This window comes from Orcinus orca, chromosome 6 (assembly GCF_937001465.1).
Source record: "Orcinus orca chromosome 6, mOrcOrc1.1, whole genome shotgun sequence".
NCBI classification, from domain to species: Eukaryota; Metazoa; Chordata; class Mammalia; order Artiodactyla; family Delphinidae; genus Orcinus; species Orcinus orca.
The window spans coordinates 57,914,112-57,933,250 of NC_064564.1; the positions used below are offsets into that span (position 1 = coordinate 57,914,112).

General features: G+C 36.6%; 1 long non-coding RNA gene across 1 annotated transcript in view; it reads left to right on the forward strand.

Annotated features, from left to right (window-relative positions):
• The window catches only part of LOC125964640 (uncharacterized), a 229,669-nt gene extending 222,109 nt beyond the window's left edge, over nt 1–7,560 (forward strand). The window contains exon 3 of the long non-coding RNA XR_007477839.1: nt 7,408–7,560. This is a non-coding gene — a long non-coding RNA (uncharacterized LOC125964640). The remainder of the gene's footprint in view (nt 1–7,407) is intronic.
• The last annotated feature ends 11,579 nt before the right edge of the window (nt 7,561–19,139 follow it).

Consider the following 19,139-nt stretch of genomic DNA (forward strand, 5'->3'; position numbering starts at 1 on the left):
AAGGAAGCTTGCAGTATAGGATCTTTTGTGTCCAGCTTCTTTCATTCAACACTGAAATATATCTTGTTTTAAGCCAGGAGGAACTAATGGGAAGTTTAGACCATTCGTGCATGGCAGTTGGTTTTATCAGGGCTTCTTAGGAGGGTTCCAGGCCCCATTCCTATCCACCTCCCTAGTGTGTGCTCTGAAACCAGTATTGGGCCTAAATCTATTGAGATCTCTCAGTTGCAAGTGTTTTTTCCTTTTCTGAACTTTTATATTATGTGCATCTTCTTTTGGGAAATTAATCAGTTATTATTTACTGTTGCACCAAACTTTTAATCATTTCCTCTATGTTTAATTCATCATGTCTTATTCATATTTAACTACTAGTTGTTGGATGCATAACACGTGCCAGATACACTATGTCTGTAAGATAATACTATCCCCATTTTACAGAGAGGGTAAGTGATTTCCCCTAGGTCATAAATCTAGAAGGTGACAAAATACCCGTCTCTGCCAAGGTCCTTGGATGCTCTATTGAATGGTCTCTCTACTGTACTACATTCTCCTCTTTCCTCATATTTTATATCCTCACTGGATTTCAAGGTCCTGGAGAATAAAAAATATATTTCCCTTTTCTTGGATTTCCCCTCCTAGCATGGTGCTTGATAGTGTTTGTTTACTGAGCATAAGAGAGCTGATTTTCATTTGATTTTTCCAGTAGCACAGCACTCTTTATAAATCTCTTTCTTTGATTAAACTGTATCATAATACTCTATAGCATTGTCCACCAGCAAGGCCTGGGATTCTGATTCCAGTCATTCTGTGGAGAAAATGGGTTTTGTAACTGGCGTGGCCAACAAGTCAAAGTAGCAAAGTGGATAAGGGGAACTGGGGGCAACAGTGTAACTAGTGTATCTGAAATAAAGAATGTATCATCTTCTAAACATCATCCTCCTTCATATGAAAAAAATTATTTTATTAATAATTGTGTTATAAAATGAATTAAAGTAATGATCAGAACATACCTGTAGAAAAGAATAAAATTAAAAAACAAAATATTTCAGTACAAAATGAGTAAGTAGTGATTTAAATCTTTTCTATAACATTAACAAATTTTTTAGAAGAAAGGATAAAAATTTATACCTATGTGTTGGTCTGATATAGGAATGAATAATAATATTACAGGTTTTTCTCATGCTTTAAATTGTGCAAATTCATTGATGACATTTTCAAAATTGATCTTCACGTGTTTATGTTCAATATACAGAACAGGAAAATTTGTCAGTCTATTTTTGTGCATAGTTGATCAAAGAACACTTTTTATTACATTTTAATTTCAACAAGTTTCTTTCAGATTAGCATGAAGTAACACCTACAATTCCAGATATTACAGTACTGTTCATGTCTTTGGGATCAATTCTAGCAGCTTTCAAATATGTCAAATAATTTTAAATACACATTCTTATCCCTGTGTTTAAAATTTTTCCTACTAGTATTAAAGGAACTTAAGTTTTGTAACTTCATGTTTAGAGTCACTGGGTTTTCATTCTCTAGTTCACATTTTTTTTTTTTAAATGCAGGAAAATATGGTATCATAGGGGTTGGAGAAATGAACTCTGTGAAAGCGAACTCTGATGATTCCAAACTATTAACAAACTTGAGTCACATGGTGCCATGACCCCACTGTATAACTGGGACTCTTGAATTAATTTCCGTGTAGAATACAGTATTTACAAAGGAATAATTTATGAATATGTGCTAATTTAAACCTTATCTCAGAATATGACTGTATATGGGTCTTTAAAAAGGTAATTAAATTACAATGAGGTTTTTAGGGTAGACCCTAATCCAATACGACTGGTGCTGTTACAAGAAGAGGAGGTTAGGACACAGACAGCCCAGAAGGAAGACCACGTGAACACGTGTATGTTTGAATGTACAGTTACAGGCATAGGAAAAGACTGGATAAATGCTCACCAAACTCTATTGGGCAGTCATCACTAGCAAGAAGAGAATGGTGATTTCCATATTACACTTACGCCATTTTATATTGTTGGGATGATTTTTTGACATGCATGCATTACTTATACAATTTCAAAAGATAATAAATAAAAATGAGATCAATAAGTGAGAGTTTTTATATAATATAATATGAGCTACTATTAAAATCAGAGTAGCAAGACCTGAATATACAGGTTATAAGAGAATCCTGTATGTATTTACAGGGAAGAGCTAGAAACACTGTGTGGACATTGTACAGAGGCAAATTTTGGGATCAGTAGGAAAGATAAGTTCTTTGCTATCTAATGATTAAATAGCCTAGCAGCATTGTTTATATTGCCAAAAAACAAAAAACTGTTAAAATCAATCTAAGTATCTTTAACAGAAAACTGAATAAATGAAGTGGCGTGTATCCATATAATGGAATAAAATACAGCTGTGATAATGAGTGACCCAGAGCTAGCTTTATCCACATTCATAAGTCTCATAAATATATTGCTGAGCCGTAAGAGCAGGTTGCAAAAGAATACACACAATACGATAACATTGATAGGAAGTTAGGAAACGTGTCACCCAGTACTCTGCATTGTTTATGGATAGGTATTTATACAACAGAATTATTAAGCGATGCATAGGAATGGTGAGTACCAAATTTAGGATAGAGGGTGGCCTTCAGGAAAAAGGAGAAGTGGGATTAGAGAAGGATACCTGGGAACTTGAATTATATCAGTTATGCTTTGTCTCATGCTCGTTGGTGGGTACATGATAATCACACAACTTTTATAGCTTTATGTGTGAAATGTGTTATAATAATAATCATAATGATATCAATAATAATAACTTACTTAGCACTTACTATGGGTCAGCCACTATGCTAAGGATTTAGTATGTATTAACTTGTTTCTTCCTCACAAAAGCCTTGTCAGACAAGCACTGTTATTAACCTAGTTTTACAAATAAGTAAACCAAACACAAGGAAGTTAGGTAACAAGTCTAAGATCACATCTAATTAGTAAGGAGCAGTGCTGAGATTTGAAGCCAGGCAATAGTCTGTGGTGTACTATTCTCTTAAAAATGGAAAGGGTTGTCTTGTGAGGTAATGTCTTTCTTTTTTTTTTTTTTTATAATGTAACGAGTCACCTGGTGAAGTAAATGTAAATAGACAACCAAGTCCAGGATTGCTATGGGTGGCATTACATTGAGATTTGTGGGAGGGTAGACTGTATAAATTGCATTTTCCTTCCAATCCCAAGTCTAAATTTTTAATGTCAGGAAGAGTTTGTTTGGGGGCAAAAGACGAGGAGTTCTACTTTAGGCATGTGGAGTTTGAGGTAAAAATGTGGCTAGTAAATAGTTAGAAATGACAGGATTCAGTTTATGTTACAGCCAGGAATTTGTTAACAGAATAGTCCAAATATAGAAATGTATGTGATTACCCAAGAAATATGAAGAAAGGAAAAAATGAAAGGCCCACACCTGCTGGGAGAAGGAACAAGAAACTTGCTTTCTGTCTATTGCTCATTCTACACACATGTGCACACACACACACATACACATACAAACCACATACCACATGCACACATGCTCACATCCATGCATGAATTTTGTTCCTTATAAACAGTTCCCTTTCTTCTTTTCATGTGTGGCAGCAATTCCCAAATATGTGTCAAGAGATGAAGAAATGACCCCTTTGAGACAGGTGTTACATACATTGTTTCCAATCCAGCATGCCTATCTACACCCTTCATTTCATCTGCATTAAAATCTGAAGAATTAAAACGCACGCACACACACACACACACACACACACACACACACACACACCCCTACCCCTCTACACTTTTCCTTGTAATTCCATCTGTACTCTTAAAGAAATAAGTGTGTCCCAATAGTAAATACTCCCCATTTCAGCCTCTGTATTTGTCAGTTAAGAGAAAACTTAATCAACACCATAATAATTTTTAGAATTCAAAGTCCCTTGAGCAGTTTATAAAACTTTGCTATTTGTATTAAACTTTAAATTGATTTAATTTTACGTAGTGAAGCTAATGTTAAGGAAATAGAGCAATACGTCTTTCAGAATGCTCACTTTTATAAATTCACAGATCAGCATGCTAAATGCAAAGATGATTTTTTTTCCTCTGAACTTGAGCTGGTCTTATCAGCCCATGGGTATTTTTCAACAAATGGATTGTAAAAATTATCCTAAAGTATGAATATTACTGGAAATGGTACGTTGATCAGATCTTAGTGGGATTTTATCTTAGTTCCTGTTTAGTAAGGAAGCAGCTGTTCCATCTTCTCTGGGGTATTGCAAAAGAGGGGTGGTTTTGAAGGGAAGCAGATAGAGAAAGAAAGTGAGAGAGAGAGGGAAAGCTAATATTAATGGACTCTACCACTATTCTGCACTTATACCTGCCTACACATATTTAATACTCTTGGCAATTCTCCTATTAGTTATTATTATCCCATTTTTTAGATTGTGTAACTGAGTTTCAGAGGTGTTGAGTAAGTATCAGTCATACAGGCTGCAAACTCAGGTTTTTCATGACTCCAAAGCCCATACTCTTTCATTTACATCACTATGTACACATAAAGAATATGGTAATTGGGCTTCCCTGGTGGCGCAGTGGTTGAGAGTCCGCCTGCCGATGCAGGGGACACGGGTTCGTGCCCCGGTCCGGGAGGATCCCACATGCCGTGGAGCGGCTGGGCCCGTGAGCCATGGCCGCTGAGCCTGCGCGTCCGGAGCCTGTGCTCCGCAACGGGAGAGGCCACAACAGTGAGAGGCCCGTGTACCGCAAAAAAAAAAAAAAAAAGAATATGGTAATGTGTTTATCCAGCAAAAGATTCATCTATTCCCCCACCTTTTACTTAATATCTTCAATCAAATTGAAACTGCTCTCTAGTTGTCAGTAGATTTGTTAATACCTTGTTTATACCTGATAGGAAATAAGACAATTTTGGTCGCAGCTTCTACCATTACTCTTTTCATATGTTTCCTTTACTTAATGCTTAACATAATACTTGGAATTGTCATACTGTACATTTCTAAAACGTAAATTTCTTTTATTATTTGGTAAATATGATTCTAATTTGGTTTTACATAAGGCATTTTTATTTGCCAAATGTAATTCCACTCTGTTATACTTTTAACTGATTATTGGTCTGTAAGAAGCATATGAAAAGCCATATTCTTAGTGGTGGACTTCTTTATATTTTTTGAAGTATAGTTGATTTACAATATTTTATTAGTTTCAGGTATACAGCATAGTGATTCAGATTATATTCCATTACAGGTTATTATAAGGTAATGGGTATAATTCTCTGTGCTATACAGTATATCCTTGTTGCTTATCTGTTTTACACATAGTTCATATCTGTGAATCCCATACCCCTAATTTGCCCCTCCCCCTTTCCTTCTCCCCTTTGGTAACCACAAGTTTGTTTTCTATATCTGTGCGTCCATTTATTTTGCATATACGTTCATTTGTATTATTTTTTTAATTTATTTACTTTATTATTTTTGCTGCATTGGGTCTTTGTTGCTGCGTGCCGGCTTTTTCTAGTTGTGGCGAGCGGGGGCTACTCTTTGTTGGGGTGCACAGGCTTCTCATTGTGGTGGTTTCTTTTCTGGCGGAGCACAGGCTCTAGGCACGTGGGCTCAGTAGTTGTGGCTCGTGGGCTCTAGAGCGCAGGCTCAGTAGTTGTGGCGCATGGGCTTAGTTGCTCCACGGCATGTGGGATCTTCCTGGACCAGGGCTCAAACCTGTGTCCCCTGCACTGGCAGGAGGATTCTTAACCACTGCGCTACAAGGGAAGCCCTATTTTTTAATAATGTATAACCACATATAAGTGATATCATATAGTATTTGTCTTTCTCTGACTTATTTCACTAAGTGTAATCTCTGAGTCCACCCATGTTGCTGCAAATGGCAATATTTCATTCTTTTTATGTCTAATATTCCATTATGTATATATACCACATCTTCTTTTTTTTATGAAAGAAAAAGAATATTCATTTATTTTTAATGATTTATTAGAACAAATACCTATAGATATCATTATATATATGATATATAAATTAATTATACAATATATCATGTATTAATTATTAAAACATACTCTGGTAAATATTATATATTCAATATGAAACAGGAGGAAAGGGGGCAGGGCACAACCTTTAAAAGAATTACATAGCCCGAGGACACGACATAAACTGATTAGAACAAAATAGGTCCAAGATGGCGGACGAGTCTACTTCCACTAGACCTTGAGCCTCAGTATACACTCATTGTAACACATCAGCAAGCTAAGCGACACACCCACAGGTGCCACGACAGTTCCAAGGATGACCATAAAGGTCAAAAAGTGGGCGGTGGCTCAATTCCTAGAAATCCCCACCCCTTCCCCAAAATAGCTGGAATACTCCTCCCACTCATCAGCGTATGAAATTACTCACCCCTATAAAACTAACAACCCCATACCCTGGTGCTGCCCTCGCCTTCTTTTTTTTTTTTTTTTTTTTTTTTTTTTTAATAGGTATACCTGGATTTAATTCTCACTTCTACCGCTTGGTAGCTGGATAGCCTTAGGCAAGTTTCATACCTCCCTGAAATTCACTTAATTCAGTCTGTAAAATGGCATAATAACTTATTATAGCATCCTTTTAGGAATTTTAAATCAGTTCTTGAAATAAAAGTACACAATATATAGACAAGTATGGATTCCTCAATAGATGTTTGAACTTTCATTTCTCCAGTATCCCACCCGCATCAAATAAAGAAAAATACTTTTTAAAATTTACGAATATTTCATTGTTGTAAAGTTAAAGCCATAAAAATAATCAAATGGCCTACTATCATACCGTTAGAAGAAAAAAAAAAAGGTGTTCATGAGAGTTCCATATTAGAATACAAGTTTTCCTTAGGCACCTGTTTATGTATGCTATTCTGCTCTTTGCAATAAATAATTAAATTTAAAAGACTTAATTCCTCACTTTTAAGACCTTATTAGTTTACAAATTACATATTGACCTATGCTAAATTTTATACCGACCCATGCTAATGAATTCAGTACAGAAAACAAAAAACACTGCACTCAAGCAAACTACATATATATATATATATATATATATATATATATATATATAAAACTTATATGAGAATTGCTACTCCAGCTTTCTTTTGGTTTCCATTTGCATGAAATACCTTTTTCCATCCCCTTACTTTCAGTCTGTATGTGTCTCTTGGTCTGAAGTGGGTCTCTTGTAGACAGCAAATATATGGGTCTTGTTTTTGTATCCATTCAGCCAATCTGTGTCTTTTGGTGGGAGCATTTAGTCCATTTACATTTAAGGTAATTATCGATATGTGTGTTCCCATTCCCATTTTCTTAATTGTTTGGGGTTTGTTATTGTAGGTCTTTTCCTTCTTTGTGTTTCTTGCCTAGAGAAGTTCCTTTAGCAGTTGTTGTAGAGCTGGTTTGGTGGTGCTGAACTCTCTCAGCTTTTGCTTGTCTGTAAAGGTTTTAATTTCTCCATCAAATCTGAATGAGATCCTTGCTGGGTAGAGTATTCTTGGTTGCAGGTTTTTCTCCTTCAACACTTTCAATATGTCCTGCCACTCCCTTCTGGCTTGCAGAGTTTCTGCTGAAAGATCAGCTGTTAACCTTATGGGGATTCCCTTGTGTGTTATTTGTTGTTTTTCCCTTGATGCTTTTAATATGTTTTCTTTGTATTTAATTTTTGACAGTTTGATTAATATGTGTCTTGGCGTATTTCTCCTTGGATTTATCCTGTATGGGACTCTCTGTGCTTCCTGGACTTGATTAACTATTTCCTTTCCCATATTAGGGAAGTTTTCAACTATAATCTCTTCAAATATTTTCTCAGTCCCTTTCTTTTTCTCTTCTTCTTCTGGAACCCCTATAATTCGAATGTTGGTGCGTTTAATGTTGTCCCAGAGGTCTCTGAGACTGTCCTCAGTTCTTTTCATTCTTTTTTCTTTATTCTGCTCTGCAGTAGTTATTTCCACTATTTTATCTTCCAGGTCACTTATCCGTTCTTCTGCCTCAGTTATTCTGCTATTGATCCCATCTAGAGTACTTTTAATTTCATTTATTGTGTTGTTCATCGTTGCCTGTTTCATCTTTAGTTCTTCTAGGTCCTTGTTAACTGATTCTTGCATTTTGTCCATTCTATTGTCCATTCTATCTCCAAGATTTCGGATCAACCTTACTATCATTATTCTGAATTCTTTTTCCGGTAGACTGCCTATTTCCTCTTCATTTGTTAGGTCTGGTGGGTTTTTATCTTGCTCCTTCATCTGCTGTGTGTTTTTCTGTCTTTTCATTTTGCTTATCTTACTGTGTTTGTGGTCTCCTTTTTTGCAGGCTGAAGGTTCGTAGTTCCTGTTGTTTTTTGTGTCTGTCCCCAGTGGCTAAGGTTGGTTCAGTGGGTTGTGTCGGCTTCCTGGTGGAGGGTACTAGTGCCTGTGTTCTGGTGGATGAGGCTGGATCTTGTCTTTGTGGTGGGCAGGTCCACGTCTGGTGGTGTGTTTTGGGGTGTCTGTAGACTTATTATGATTTTGGGCAGCCTCTCTGCTAATGGGTGGGGTTGTGTTCCTGTCTTGCTAGTTGTTTGGCATAGGATGTCCAGCACTGTAGCTTGCTGGTCGTTGAGTGAAGCTGGGTGCTGGCGTTGAGATGGAGATCTCTCGGAGATTTTTGCTGTTTGATATTATGTGCAGCTGGGAGGCCTCTTGTGGACCAGTGTCCTGAAGTTGGCTCTCCCACCTCAGAGGCACAGCACTGACTCCTGGCTGCAGCACCAAGAGCCTTTCATCCACAGGGCTCCTTAATTTGGGATGATTCGTTGACTATTCAGGTATTCCACAGATGCAGGGTATATCAAGTTGATTGTGGAGCTTTAATCCGCTGCTTCTGAGGCTGCTGGGAGAGATTTCCCTTTCTCTTCTTTGTTCTCACAGCTCCCAGGGGCTCAGCTTTGGATTTGGCCCCGCCTGTGCGTGTAGGTCGCCGGAGGGCGTCTGTTCTTTGCTCAGACAGGACGGGGTTAAAGGAGCCGCTGATTCGGAGGCTCTGGCTCACTCAGGCCGGGGGGTAGGGAGGATCACGGAGTGTGGGGCGGGCCTGCAGTGGCAGAGGCCGGCGTGACGTTGCAGCCTGAGGCGCGCCGTGCGATCTCCCGGGCGAGTTGTCCCTGGATCCCGGGACCCTGGCAGTGGCGGGCTGCACAGGCTCCCCGGAAGGGCGTGTGGCTAGTGACCTGTGTTCGCACACAGGCCTCCTGGTGGCGGCAGCAGCGGCCTTAGCGTCTCATGTCTGTCTCTGGGCTCCGCACTTTTAGCCGCGGCTCGCGCCCGTCCCTGGAGCTCTCTCAAGCAGCGTTCTTAATCCCCTCTCCTCGTGTACCAGGAAACAAAAACTACCACATCTTCTTAATCCAATCATCCGTTGATGGGCCATTGGGTTGCTTTTATGTCTTGGCTATTATAAATAGTGCCGCTGTTAACATTGGGGTGCATATATCTTTTCAAATTAGTGCTTCCTTTTTTTCTGGTATACGCCCAGGAGTGGAATTGCTGGATCATATGGTAGTTCTATTTTTAGTTTTTAAAGGATCCTCCATAGTATTTTCCATAGTGGCTGCACCAATTTTACATTCCCAGGAACAGTGTACTAGGGCTCCATTTTCTCCACACCCTCTCCTACATTTGTTATTTGTAAACTTTTTGAGTGGTTGAGTTTTCTTATTTTTAAATGAGAACTCTGACGATCAATTAGGAACTAGTTCTTATTTCCTGCTATTACTCCTGCATCTCAGGCAGTGCCCAGCACAGAGTAGGTAATCAATAAATCATCATTTCCCACCACCGCTCAGCACACTCTTCTTACTCTTGTTTTTTCCACTTGTAACCACATGAAATAACACGAGTTTGAAAACACACAAAAGATCTAATTAATTTTGTTAGCTAATATTTGCTGTGTTGAGCCTTCAGTGTATATTATTAACATATATTTTATGTAATATATAAAAATATAAATATGTATAATATAAATATTATATATAAATATTTATATATAATATAAATATGTATTTTATATTATATATAATATAATAAACATTTTTCACATTTCCAAGAGGTTAGTACTATTATTATGATCATTTAGTATTATTTGTCATTTAACAGAACCAAAGCTTGAGAGGGTTAGCAAGAATTTTTGATTTGAACTCACACCTAGACTTATCAGACTCATGAGCCCTTGCACATATCCACAACAATAAACTGTTCCTTCTAAGAGAGGTAGGTAATTGATATGTTGATGATGCCACCAGTGTGCTAAGTAGAACAATCAAATAACAAATTGAGTAGCAAAACAAAGGTAAGGGAAACAAAGAATTTCCTGCAGACAAATACCCATAAGAATACATACTGGACCCCTAGTTCTCCTTAGTATCTTTTGTTCCCTAGCATCTAATTTGGTAGAAGGATGAGAAGGGCAGCAGAGAAGGTTAGGATGGGGCTGGAGGACCCCACAAACTCTTGTCACTGCAGCCATGAACCTGGTTAACGACCAGTCTCTCCTCATCAAAATAATGGTGCTGTTACTTCACTGTTGCCTTAGCAACCTTTCCTCACTACAGTTGGCACCACTCACATGGTGTCTTTGGTCCCAAGCAGTAATAATACCTCTGCCATATTCTTGCTGATATTACTGCCGGCTTTTGGCCTGGCCCTTTAACTTCTGTGTCACTAACTTGACATTCATTCAATAAATATAATCAGTGCTAGGCATTCTTCCATTAGAACCATCTCTGGCTATAGTGCCAGATAGACATATATACCTCCTTCACTAAATAGAACCAAACTACTTCACACCAAAATTATGAATTTCTGCTCTGAGATGGATACCCCTTCAGTACTGTGTGCCAGGTTGAACTGAGGACAATTCACCATTTTTCCTTTATTCCAAGAGCAAGGGAAGTCTGCTTCCCCAGGGTGCAGGAGCTATGTCTTCTTCCCATGTGTGATCTCTAAGGGCCATTTCCATTTCAGTGCTGGGTTTCTTCTAGAAAGATCCTATTCACTCAGGGGACTTGTCATCCTTTGTGCAAAACCCTAACTTTACCTGTTAACTAGAAATACTAAAGTTGAGCCAAGTACGATGGTAGACAGAGGAGGAAGATGTTGTTTTCCTCCATCTTCTTTTCCTTGCCCTCTATTCAGCTCACCTCTATAGAGCTAGCTCTGGACCAGACATGAACTGACACTGGAGCAAAGGACAGAATAAGTGGGAATGACACAAGGCAGCACAGAGTTGGCAGAAGTGAGTGCAAAAGAATCAGCAAACAATTACAAAAGAGACATCAACCAAAGAGAGGAAGGACCTGCCAATTTTGGTATTACTCTCCATTTGCACATGGTGTTTACATTCAGCATCAGAGTCGAGTTACACATTCCCCACCAAGACTTTTGTTTGGAATAGTTCAATGGCTCCTCCAACTTCCTCGTACCTTGTGTAAATCATCAGCCACCATGTAAATAGCCCAATGACTAGTTTCCAGCAAAGCCTCCTTAGTGTCCCTAAAAGGCAAATCAAATATCAAGGGTCCTGAAGAATTTAAAGCTAAGGAGATTGCTCTTATCCATCTGTGGTATAAATATCATGTATAAATTAAAATTACTATTGAATTACCAACTTTAATATTACTTAAGAAAAATGCAATTTAGAGCAAAATTGGAAGAAAGTCAACTACCTAGTTACACACTGCATTCACTCAAGATAAATGAAGCATTGCTCTATATTCTTGCTTAGTTTACTAAACAAGGTGGTTTGATTTCCCAGATGTAAATAGAACCCAATATGACCACCTTCCTAACATCAAAAATTGTCTGATGTGTTCACATTGGCAGTACTTCAAGCTTGAGGACAGCAGAACCATTTCAGTCTGTTCTCTGCACTAGGTGCCAAGAAGCCTTTAATTAGCTACTTAGTCTAATTACTCTAAATAGAAACTTATCTGTTCATGTGTCTTCTAGAGCAAAGGACTTGGAGTCCTTGTATTTACACCCAGAGAGAAACCCTCTCTAGGTCTCTGTGTTACTTCTGTGGCTAGAACAGAAAAGTAAGGAAAATACCAGAATCCACAAGTCTGGCTCCTGCATAATCCCATCATCAGTGCTCCATTTATACTAAAATGATTTGTTCAACGATCTAAACCAGATTCTGCTCTTTACAATTTGAATTAGGTCAACTTTTTATTAAGGGGACAAAAACCCTTTTAAAAGCCAACTTGAACTGGGCAGAGTAGTTTTTTAAACCAATTGCCCAGTGACTTCTTCAGACTGTTGTATGCTGCAAAACATGTAAGAAAATTAGAAAAAAGTTTAAAGAAGCCTAGGAGGAAGTGGGGAGGAATATGGTGGAAAATAAACCAATAAACAAAAGAGCACAACTGTCAGCGGCCGAGGGCAGAGCTACGGCCTCTTCCTCCTGGTTGTTGATCTGTATGCCAGGTACAGCAGAGGAATGCCACGCCCTGGAGGACAAACTGGTAGGAAATAGTATGGTCCTTTATTCAGAACATTAAAAAGATCTGAAATTATGTACATTTCATGGGATTTGGAGAATGATTTAAACCCTTAAGCATCAAGAAGTCTAAAACATGAATAAGATTAACCTTTGAAAGAAATGTAAAATTTACTACTCCTAATAAAAACACTATTCGTACGTTACTTGTAAACTGAACTGATGAGCAAAAGCAGTAATAAGTCAGCAAAAGTACATTTCCAAAATTATTGGTTCAGGCAAGGCTTAATGGAATGAAACTGTAGATGATGGAACTTACATCATCAGTTTTTAAATTCTGTACATTTTGAACATCATCCAAAAATACTAATCCACTGCTGAAATTCTGTGAAAGGGAGCAAGAAGGGAAATACTCTATTTATTGCAATCTTCCAACCAAAAGTGTTCACATCCTGCTGTCAGTGCATCAGAACTGTATCACATTCCTTGGTGAATATGCCTCCTCTTTTGTTTGGGTTTTGCTTTTAAATCCTTTTATAGAAGTTTAATGTTTGGCAAGAGCATGTTTCTAAGTTCTTTTTCTACTTTACCCCCTGACTTTACATGAACAATACCAAAGATAAAAAAGGGAGTGGAAAGACTCAAGCATATATTCAATGTGGCACAACAAACTTTGGCTTTTTAAAAATGCTCTTTTATGTGTTTGGTGTTAGGTTGGTAAGTTAAAGGAAGAATTTTTGCCTGTTGAGGAGAGACAGGAAAAATAGATTTAAATTAATTATTTTATGCGTTTATATTCATCATATATCCTGTGCAGACTTATAGAAAAACTGGAGAGTAGTGGAACCACAGTATTTTATATATGGAAGTGTGCCTATGTTTTCTAGTCCTTGTATTTTTAATTTCATATAACCCTCAGCTAATTATTACAAGTTGTATGGAAGATAATCTCCTTAAACTATCTTGTCGATATAATGCAGATTCTTTCTTAAAAGCTAAATAAATCTCTAAGCTTCCACATTCTTCTACAAAACAATCAGAAGCAGAAGCATGAGTCCTCCCACAAGACAAAATGACTACACATTTCTTCAATGATGGTCTGCCTGTGGCCTCCGCTGAGATGGGAATCATTCCTTCCTCCTAATTTTGGGGGGAGAAGATCAATTCCTGTTGTATCATTCCAATTTTCTCCACATTGAAACCACTATTCACATCAACACAGAATTAGTCCACACTTATTTTGATCAAGTATGATAGCATTCTGTATTGTATTTTTTCTCCTTTGACCATACACATTGAAAATCCATGCCTTAATTTCCTAGCAAGGCCTTTTAATTTTATTGAGCCTTTGTTTGTTAAAACTTCTCATCTTTCTCTTTTCACTGAAGTTGACTTCTCAGATATGAAGATGCCGAAACTACCTTATGCCGGCAATGCTTTCCTTTTCGTAAATAGCTCTGTTCTTTTTCTGTTCAAATTAAGAGTGGATTAAGTTACTGTAAATGGCTTCCTCCAAAGAATATCACCAAAAAGTGAAATATATTGGCTGTGGCACTCACTGAAGTTTTAAATAGGTAAGCTGTAATTGCATAAGAAAAACAAGGAGGGGTGTAGGAGTGGAAAGGGCTATTGTATAAGCAAATAGGAAATCTGCTCACAATGTGAGAGAATACAAACAGGATGTATAAATTGCAAAGCTAACACCAAAGTTTTCTGCTAGCCAAGATTCATAGAATTAGAATTACCTTTTTGCCTGGTAAGATTCCAAAAAGAAATAAATAATGATATTCAGAATTATTTCTTTAATGAAAGAGGTAGCTGAAATTGAAGTCAAAAGATTACATAACTCTTTTTGAAACATAAACAACTGCCTTAGGATAGCTTGTACACAATTATAGACTATTTTTATTTAAGTTTTGAGAGTATGAGCTGAAATTCTCTTGAACAGTCTCTTAAGTATGTTCCTTCATTTTCCTACAATTTTAACAAGATAAGTATATGTTGTAAAGCAGGAGAAGAGAATAGAGTAGGTAAAAATAACAGCCTATAAATATTTAAACCTCACCTATCCTACTGGATTATCCTGTAACTTCTACATACTTTCTGTATTATCCATGTCCTGGCTCTTTTCATTGTCAGAATTCCAAATCCATCCTTTAAGATTTCATTTCATTTAATCCCACCCATGTCAGGAAGTAGAAATATTATACAATAGATAAACTTAAATGAAATACCTGTCTGAGTACCCTGAGTCCCTGTTTCCTCATCTATAAAAGGAGAAATAAAGGAATATAACCTAAGGTCCTTTTCAGGTGAGAATTCTATAATGCATGGTTTGCATGATTGCATTCAATATTAGAGAAAATGTGGAGGTAGTAACAAATTGCTACTTTCAGAAATGACTTTAAAATGGAGCCCCAGGTAGTTGAGTATGGACAGTGACCAAACCTTAAAGTCCTCTGCCCAAACCTGGGGACTAGGTGAGAACGTAATGAAACAGTAAGCTCATCCTACCAAGGAATAAGAATGGCCATGTGAGAGAGCAAGGAGCTGATAGTTCTTAACTGCTTCCTATGAACCAGGCTCTGTGTGGCACTCTGGGTGTAGAAAGATGGACCACATAGTCAGGTCATAGCCCAGAGAAGGAGATAAAGGAGTAAACATAAATCTCAGTGCGGTTGTGCTGTATACTGTGATAAAGATAAGTACACAGTGTAATGGAATTACATGGGAAGGAAAATGCTACAGGCTGGGAAGGATTCACAGAACAGAAGACGTATCAACAGAATCTTAAAGTAGGTGATACTAGGTAAGGGGCAATTCATAGTAAATCTGTAACTCACTGGAGAAAATTTCCCCGTTTCAGTCTTCTTCCAAGTTGTCTTGGATCCTTCTGGTTCTTTAGTTTTTCATATGAATTTTAACATCAACATCCATTTTCTACGAAAATGCTAGCAAACTAAGAAAACTGAATTTACCTTTAACATGCATGTCTTTCTATTCATGAAAACAGTGTATCTATTGTAGTCTTGCTTTGGATCCTCCCACAAAATTTAAAATTTTCCAACCGGAAGGACTTGTAAATATTTTATCTGTTGCTCTTTTGAATGGAATATTTAATTACATTTGAAATGATTTATTTTAAATTATTAATTGTGTATTAAACATCGTTTTTTTATACTGATCTTATATCCAGGAAATGTGCAGAATTTTCTTATTAGGTCTAATCTTTTGTGTGTAGATTGTCTTGGATTTTCTATGAAAATAATCATATCATCTTCAGATAATGATAGTTTGTTTTTATTATTTCTTTTTAGACCTGTGAATATTTATTTGTTTTGATTTTTCTCTTTTACTGATTTGGCTAGGACCTTTGAAACAATACTGAATACAAGTAGTTATGGTGGGCACAATTGTCTGATTTACTTTAAAGAGAATACTGCACATGTTTCTACATTAAGGATGATGTCTGCAGGGGATTTTTTTTTTTTTTGCTACATCGTGACTGGGTGTCAAATTAGTCTTTTAAAAGACTAATAACAAAGTAAACACCTATGTAAATACAATCCAGGTTAAAGAATAGAACAATGACAGTATTTTTAAAGCCCCTGAATCCTTTTCTACAGTTATATTATCTGTATAACCCAATAAAATAAGCATAATCATAACATTTGTGATCATCATTGACTTAATTTCCTTTATGTATATATCATATGTATATATCCTAAAAAATATATTGCTCACTGTAGGGAATATAGTCAGTACTTTTAATATCTCTGCATGGTGACATGGTAACTAGACCTTCCAAGGTGATCACTTTGACATCTATAGAAATAGCAAATCACTATGTACTGGCTTGCCTTTTAAGTCTTCCTATATTGTCATTTCGTGAACAGTTCTTTATCTTGGTGTCATCTAAATTATCCATCCTTTCCTTTGGTTTATGCATTCTTCAGACTTGCTTAAAAAAATTTTCCTGCCCCAAGTTTGTAAAGATACTCTGTGTAAAGCAGATTTAATATTTGCATTTGCATTAAAATGTTTAATTAACCTGCAGTTGATTTTTATACATTGTGTGAAGGGTCCAAATTTATTTTTCTATATAATAGTTAGTTGTCCTAATGTTTTATGAGAAGTCTATCTTTTTCAACTATCTGTAATGCCATCCGTCATATTAAATGTCTGTTTATGTTTGGGTCTATTTCTGGTGATTTCTTTCTACTCTGTTTCATTGGTATATTTGTCTGTCCCTGTGTGCGTGATATAGTGTATTAATTACTGTAGCTTTGTAATAATTTTGATAAATTAGAGGGCAAGTACCTATTATTTTCTTCTTCCTCAGTGGTCTAGACTATTCTTGGCCTTTTAATTTCATATAAACATTTCAGGAGCAATTTATCATGCTTCAGAAAATAAAAGAGCAACAGAAGGAAAATATTACTGGTATTTTAATATCCATAAAACCACTGTGGAAAAAAGTGACAAATTTTGCAGTATGGATTCTTTAAATTCATAAATCAGTTCTGGGTCTCCCTTTATTTTATATTATATCTAATGTCACTTTACATGATTTCAAGAATCATTATGAAATTACAGAAATCAAGACAGTGTGTTGTTTTAAAGGATATCTAGTTATCTAGATATAGAGGTCAGTGGGGTCCAGAAATAGACCCACAAAGATATAAACAACCGATGTTCACCAAACGGGCAAAGGATTCAATAGAGAAAGAATAGTATTTTCCGAAAAAAAAAGAAAGTTGCTGAAACAATTAAATACTCACATGCCATACACACACACACACACACACACACACACACACACCCCTTAGTCCATACCTCATATCTATATGAAAATTAACAAAAATCATAGAGTTTTGTGTAATATGTAAAACTATAAAACGTCTAGGAAAAAAACCCAAAATAACCCTTGCTATTTGGGGCTGGCAATGATTTCTTAGATACAACAGCAAAAGCAGGGTCTATAAAAGAAAAAATAATTTGGCTCATATGTTAAGAGAATGGAAAAGCGAAGCCTCAGACTGAGAGAAAATTTTTGCAAATCACATATCTCACAAAGGACTTGTATCTAAAATTTATAAAGAACTTTCTACTCTCAATAACAAGAAAAACAAAACCCAAACCTCAATCAAACAATGGGCAAAACATATGAAGAGACATCTGACCAAAACAAGTATACAAATGGAAAATAAGCACCAAAAGATTAGGCAAGTTATTTGTCAGGAGAATGAAAATTAGAGCTGCAATGAGATACCACGACACACCTATTTGGACAGATAAAGTTTTAAAAACTACTTATCATAACAACTGTTGACATGGATGCAGAGCAACTGGAACTTTCACACATTGCTGGTGGGAATGCAACATGGGCCAGACACTTTAGAAAACAATTTAGCCGTTTCTTATAAAGTTAAAGATACACTTATCATACAACCCTGCAATCCCACTCCTAGCTATTTACTCAAGTGAAATGAAACCTTATGTTCACACAAAAACTTATATGTGAATGTTTATAGTGGCTTTATTTGTAGTTGTACAAAACTGGAAACAATCCAAATGTTTGAACTAGGTACTGGTTAAACAAACTGGTACATCTATATAACACAATACTACCAGAATACAAAGAAATGAACAAGTAATACAACAGTGTGGATGGATCTTAAATGCTTTATGGTAACGGAAAGAAGTCACACTCAAAGTGTACATTCTGTATTATTGCATTTATATTACATGATGGAAAAGGCAGAGTTATATGGACATAAAAGAGATCAGTGATTTCCATGCGCTAGTAGAAAAGTGTTGACTGCAAAGGGGTTGACCATGGTCTATTTGGTAGGGGAGGAGGGTGATAGACCAGTGAACTATCTTGATAGTGGTGGTGGTTAGAGACCTGTAAGTATCTGTCAAAACCCACAAGCTAGTACAGTTTAAAAAAAAAAAAAAGTGAATTTTACAGTATGTGTTTTATATCTTAATAAGAGAGGAGCCCACTTCATCTGATTTTAATATAATCACATCAACTTTATTTAGGTTAGTGCTGGTATGATATATCTTTTTCTATTACTGTTTCTGTGACCTTGTTTTTAAAAGATCACTTATTTTAAAACAATATTGTTTTCTTTTTAATATAGTCTTATAATCTTTATCTTTTAATTGGTCTGTTTAGCTCCTTTATAGTTAATGGAATTGCTGATCTAGTTTGGCTTAAATTTACCTTCTTGTTATTTATTTTCCATTTGGCTCATGTTTTTATTTTTTATTTCTTTTTTCTTAGATTTCTTAGATTAATCAAGTACTTTTACTTAATGTTTTTCCATTTTCTCCATTTCCCATTTTTACTCCACTTTTCTTGTTTCCTTTTTCAAGTTCCCATCTCCAGCTCCTTGTGGATAATTACCCCTCATGATCTAATTGTTAGGGCCTCATCCATGCCCACTATCCCCTTAAGGCACCAAGAAAAGAGTGGACAGAGGGGCTGATTCCATCAGGCCCCGTCAGAGTTACAGAACTGTAACTGAGGGCTGCACCTTCTAAATGCAGCCTCACCTTTTGACTCCCACCCACACTGGTCTGCCCTTTTT